The sequence below is a fragment of the Lytechinus variegatus genome, chromosome 11 (genome assembly GCF_018143015.1).
Source record: "Lytechinus variegatus isolate NC3 chromosome 11, Lvar_3.0, whole genome shotgun sequence".
NCBI classification, from domain to species: domain Eukaryota; kingdom Metazoa; phylum Echinodermata; class Echinoidea; order Temnopleuroida; family Toxopneustidae; genus Lytechinus; species Lytechinus variegatus.
In genome coordinates this window covers 2,630,994-2,637,937 of record NC_054750.1, presented here as the reverse complement: position 1 = coordinate 2,637,937, position 6,944 = coordinate 2,630,994, and positions in this window count along the sequence as shown.

The following is a 6,944-nucleotide window of genomic DNA, read 5'->3' as shown; positions in this document are numbered from 1 at the left end:
AAACATGTTATTTGTTTAAGGAAATGATCAATACCCTTTGAAAATAAACATTATCTGCACGCTTGCCCTGAAAGGTAATTTCTATGGAAACCTTATATTTGATCGGATATTTAGCAATCTTTACTTTGTATCCCAGCTTTGTATTCAATTGTAAAACCAATGGGTCATTGTTTGCAGCCACCTAAAAGGACAAAGTGGATTATAATCACCTTCACATTTCTTTTTACAGACGTTTCTAAAATACATGTTTTTGAGTCAGAAATAGCCGGTTTCCACTGTATCATTACATTTTAACCATTAAAGAAATATATAGCCTAAAGTGTCTAGCGAATTAATTTATACGTTTTCATTGCAGATGACCATTAAGAATTTGCTATTATGACGGCCATCTTTGAAGTTATATGGAAATCATTGATAAAACGTGGATTTAATCGAATTGGTTTTCAAAATGATCTAGGACTTTGTTTACAACCACTTTCTGTTCTTCAGATTTTGAGTGTGTCAATCATGAGCATACGGCCACAACAAGAATTGTTTGTTTGTGTGTTTTTTTTCAAAAACAGTAATGTTAAAACTACACCGTTGGTTTTAAAGAGGATGATCATAACATGGAGTAGTTCCATGATCATATATACCAAGCATTGTACACTACAGCGTGTCCCACAAACATGTTAACGGCACTTTAACTGAGTATCCTTACTATAATTTGGCTAATCTTGTGTGTCCTTCCGTTTGTTTGAAGCAGCTTTTCTCCGTGGTTTTCCATTCAATGGAGCTTTTTTCTAAACATGGTTAAATTGTTCACAGATTGTCATGAGGGGGGTTGTTTGTGGTATTTTGGTCGCATTATTAAAATTTTTTTACAATTCGTAACTTTTTGGCATTCCTTTTCGCAGCCCTGAGAATAACTTCGAAGTTCCCAGTCCCTTTTACCGCCGCGGCGCCTATAGTCTCACTCTGCGTCGGAAAAAGCGGCGCGTCGCTTTTCCGACGGCGGCGTCAACATAAAATCTTAACCGAAGGTTAAGTTTTTTTTGTAACGACAGCCTAACTTCAAAAGTTTACGAAACTTGGACATGAAACATAGGATTTATCAAGTATTACTTAACATCCTGCATGAGTTTCAGGTCACATGACTAAGGTCAAAGGTCATTTTGGGGTCAATGAACTTAGACCATCTTGGGGGAATAAACATCAAAATCTTAAGGTTAAGTTTTTGAAATTTCGTCATAACTTCGAAAGTATAATGGACCTAGTTCATAAAACATAATGATAATCAAGTATCACTGAACATTTTGTGCGAGTTTCAGGTCACATGACCAAGGTCAAACGTCATATAAGGTCAATGAACTTTGGCCATGTTGGCGGTAATTATTAAATTGTTTTCATAACTTTCAAAGTGTTATGGAAATATATAGTTTATGAAATGTGGACATAGGGGTAATCAAGTATCACTGACAAGCCTTAGATCACATGATCAAGGTCAAATATGAACGTAGTATTGTATCATTATATAAATGGTATATTTTTGCGAATGATTAATTTATAGTAGATTTCAAAGTCAGCACTGCTGCCTGAATGGCGTAATGCAGGTGGGACTGCCAGAGGCGCTCCACTTGTTATTCCTTTCCTCTCATTTTCTTCTTATTTTTTTTCTTAGTTTTCACTACTTTGAAAATAATGAGTGCCCCCCTATAAATGTGGCGCCGCCCCTTATCTTACTGGGATATGATCTATCTCGTAACGAGTATTACAGACAGAGGTCGCGAAACGGGGGTTGGGTGGGCTTCAGCCCTCCCCCCCACACACACACACATACAGTTTTTCCGAAACCGTGTACAGAAACATATGATGACCAGCTGATTGTGAATTTCAGTGCATGGTCTGCCCCCCCCCCCTACTTAATTCCAAAACCGTTTCGCGGCCTCTGCAAACTTTTACTTTATTATATTTGTCATTTATATGATTAAAAGGTCTGAAGTCATTTTTCTAGTGTTAATTGTATAACATTGTATTAAAATCTTATTTCTTTCAATATTTGCATCTTTTAATCAGCCATAATAAGAAGAACGTTCATTCTTATATACTATTACTGTATGAAACAAAGTTCTACTATCATCTTTTGCATAAAAGAAAGTCTGGGGTTCAATCCCCGGCCGCGGAACCTATCCCCATGAGCAAGGCATATAACATATAATCGACAATGCTCATTCTTAAAAACTAGGTCTGCACTGGCTTGTTATTTTCTAATAATAATCATGATAATAAAGCCCAACTGATAAGAATCACTACGATGGAGAAAATTGATCGAGCTTTCCATATCTTGTCCTTCCTAAAACCCTCCTTAAAGGAAAAGTCCACCCCAACACAAAGTTGATTTCAATAAAAAGAGAAAAATTCAACAAGCATAACACTGAAAATTTCATCAAAATCGGATGTAAAATAAGAAAGTTATGACATTTCATAGTTTCGCTTCATTTCACAAAAACAGTTATATGAACGAGCCAGCTACATCCAAATGAGAGAGTCGATGATGTCATTCACTCACTATTTCTTTTGTTTTTTATTGTTTAAAATATGAAATATTTTGATTTTCTCGTCATTGTCATGTGAAATGAAGTTTCATTCCTCCCTAAACGCGTGGAATTCCATTATTTTAACATTTTGTGCTTCAGGCAAGGAGGTCCTAATCGTCAAATTTGTAAAAATTGAAATATTGTATAATTCAAACAATAAAAAACAAAAGAAATAGTGAGTGAGTGACATCATCAACTCTCTCATTTGGATGTAACTGGCTCGTTCATATAACTATTTTGTTAAAAATAAGCGAAACTTTGAAATGTCATAACTTTTTTTTTTTACACCCGATTTTATTGAAATTTTCAGCATTGTGTTTGTCTGATTTTTCTCTGTTGATTCAAATCAACATTTTCTGAGGTGGACTTGACCTTTAAAGATAAATTCCAGTTCTGGTAACGATCTCAAAATGACTTTTTACAGAATCTAATATAATGACACCCCCCCCCCATAAGTATCTGTTTGTATGAATAAAAATATGTGCCAAAGGACTCTGGAAGAAATTGTGTAATTGCTGAGAAATAAGCAAAATAAGCGCGGATTCGGTCACTTCCGTCGGGTCTTTATTCCAGCAATAATAATACACTGTCCCACGTGTGCCATCTGTGTTGGTGATCTTCAGTGTGAACATTTTTCAGCGTAGATTTCAAGATTTCACAAAGTTCAGTTTATGTAACTGATCTTGATCCTCGATGATATATTGACAATTAAACCTGGTTTTACAGACTTTCTCATGAAATCAGTGTTTACTGCAACTACTGGCATTTCTCTTTAACATGATAAGCCTAACTGATTTCATTCAATTTCAAATTTAGGGACGCAATATCATCTGATTATGCCCCCCTTCCATTTTTATTTTCTTTTTCTCTTTTGCGTTTTTCTACCATTGCAAAGTGCAGCCGACCAAATGTTTTCTCCCCTTGTCCCCATTAGATAAACTACCGAAAGGGGCTACATGCATGCATCCAAAATTTGACAATTTACTGGATCTTTTGTATTGCATGTTGAATTTTCTTGCTTAACGAAAATATCATATGTGCTATACTATGTTATTCAGGTCTTTCAGAAGGCCTATATACATGAAAGAGAACAACTTGTTTCACATATGTTTCATATTTCGTGCTCATGATACCGGGGGCTATTTAGATTTAAAATTATAATCCTTATTGATCGTGTTTGACGTTTGCTTTCTAATTATACCGTATTTTATATTGTTCGGGTGAGCGAAGCGAGGGAGGAGACATAAACAATTATAGCATCTCGTGACCAAATACTAGCTAAAAACCGAGGAAAACTTAAAAATGCATGAACAATGAATTGTGATTCATACAAAGTCTAATCAATTGTACAAAATACGAGGCTTTCGGCTTATCGGAGCAGCTAGGGAGACACGTTACCCCGGCACCCCCCCCCCCCCCCGGCCCCATTTTGTTTTAATTTTAACCGCGCACACTAAAAAATGAAGTGCTAATTTAGCACTTACAGTGCAGTCACTATACAAGCACTTTAAGTGCTAAATTAGCGCATCATTTTTGTACAGTATGAGTATGCAGACATGCACCCCAATAGATCGAGTTACGTAACTCTACATTTAGCCCTTTAGAAATACGATCAACGTCTGCATATTTTTGGAGAAAAAGAAAAGCATGTTTATAAGGCAACAATAGTCAAAACTGACTAGTTTGCCTATTCAAAATAACAACAACAACAACTGCATTCAGCGACGGTGGGTAAACATGAACGGTTGCGGGCATTAGGGAGTTATCCCCAGGAGTTATCACAAAAGCGATCACACCGCACATTGAATAGACCAGTTCGTAGTTACTTCAGGGACAGTTTTGGTCAAATGACCTTTCATTTCTTTCATTATGATAGGTAGATTTCAAAGCAAGATATTACGTAACTTGCCTTACACAGCAGGATGAAGAAATTTAATAGACCAGGTGATTACAATAGCACAAATGAACACTTTATGAAGGTATCTGTTGCATATACTTTGAATGCATATCATAGCATGTTGTACAATGTATACTTGGCAAACTGTGAATACCAGTCGTTCGTGGACGCATTGTTGTTTTTTGTGGATGTAAATGAAAACCACAATTCAAAAGAATATAAGCATAATCAAGAAATCAAAGTTGGTGCTTATCTCATTAGATCTTTAACAACCATGTCACTTCAGTACAAATTGACTTTCCTCTGATCATGCGTAGAATCTTTTGATCATGCGCAGAAAGGAACTACGAACTCAAAAATGCCCGTAAATTGACAGTGAAAAGCTGTGAGGTCTTTGTCAAATATAGTTGGGAATCGGAAGAGCGATATGATCCAGAGCTGACGGAAAATTGCAGATTACCGTATTATACAGTGCGTCCCACAAAAAAAAACGAAACCGAGATTTATCGATGATTTATCCTAACTTAATCACATATACAATAGATAAAATAATGACCTATCATTTTAAAGCTTAGAATCTCCTCTTTTATCTAAAATTACTTAAATTATTTCTCATTCACGCACGAGTGAGCAAAAACAATTTGAAAAGGGGATTTCAAAAAGTCACTTGGCGGGCATTAGGGAGTTATCCCTAGGAGTTATCACAAAAGCGATCACACGAACATTGAATTGAAGAACAGCATAAAAAATGGCCATAAATTGACAATGAAAAGCTGTGAGGTCTTTGTCAAAAAGTTGGGAATCGGAAGAGCAGTTTCGTACGGTGTAATTCAGAGCTGACCGTATGTTGTTTGTCCAGAGCAGTGGCGTACCTGGCATATTTCGTCAGGGGGCAAGCGACAAGGATGAGCAAGGGGGGTAGTAGGCATGGACGTACACGCACAATTTTTCAAGGGGGCTGATAATAATCAACTTCACAGTTTTTAATTTTCGAGCGAGCGAACATTTTTTAAATTATTCAGCATTTTTACAAGATGTGAAACGTGCAGAAATTATACAATCGGTCATAAAATTATCAATACACGAGAATATTTGGGCACCTCGCAGTCCTCGTTGCCCTGCATTTTGCAGCCACCACCCCCCCCCCCCCCCCCCTCCTCATATACGTTTGGATGTGTAGGTCTGGAAGTGGCACTGGTGGTGGGAAAGGTTACCCAGGGGGTGCTCAATAAAACAGTTGGGATCTTGCTAGTCAGCTAGTACTGATTTGCTATCGGGCGATTGCTCATTTTGAGACGTTATAAAGGAGGTATTTGACATTGAAATCAGTTCTATTCATTCATTGATTTGCACTTTGTTTTATTTCCATATGCACAATTAAAACAAAAATAAATACTTAAATTCACTCATAACAAATAAATATGAACGTGAAAATACATGCGACAGTAACATGATAATATATCACATGATATGAGGAATCTCTCACTGGCAGGAATGTCAGAAGGTTGAGGGGATTGAAATTGGAGAAAGATAGAAAGGCGGACGAAGGGATCAGGTACATAGGATAGAAAGGGGGACGGTAATAACCAGAGGAATGTGTAAGCAGGGGTATAGCTAGGTCTTTACCAGTGGAAATGGGGGGGGGGGGTGAAGGCTCTTGATTACCGACAGATATCAGTACCGATGACTGATGTCAGCGTCAGAAGACCAATACTCGTCTCTCTCCAACCAAGGGGCAGATCCAGGATTTTATAGGGAGACATTATTGTTTACAAAATTTTGACCAGCCCCTCCCCCAAAAAGTCTTCAGTTTCACTTGCACATGCCTGACAATTTATACTAAAATAGTATTAAAAAAAAATAATTGCGAGCACGAAGTGCAGCTGTTTTTTTTTCTTCTAAAAATTTAGACCTAAAACGATAAACTGTGTGCACTTAATTATGAATAGGATGAGTATCTTCCTTAATAAATAATGAGAGCGCGAAGCGCGAGCTAAAATAATATTCCTAACTGGACACTAGACATTCTAATCAGTTTTACAGGATGGGTATCCACACAGTCGCGTGGGCGCGAAGCGCCAGCTAAAACTTTTGATATTCCGACTTAAGAACTGGATATTCTAAGCACTTTTAATAACCGTGAACAAATTGGTTTCTAATGATATATTTTTATTTTTGTATTTTCTGACCTGAACACCGGACTTTCTAAGCACTTCATTTAACTATGAACAGGATGGATATACCTAAACAGTTATATGTGAGCACGAAGCGCGAGTTGAATTTTTTTTATTTCATCCTGAAAACTAGACATTTATCTTAGGTTTCCAATTAAAAATTGATGCGAGCATGTAGCGCGAGCGAAAGTTTTATTGTTATAAATTACCTAAAAGTTGTTCTCTACCTTTTTCCTGTCCCTGGACAGCACAGTCCGTTCTTACTATCGGTACAGAGAGCTCAAAAAGTCGCACTGC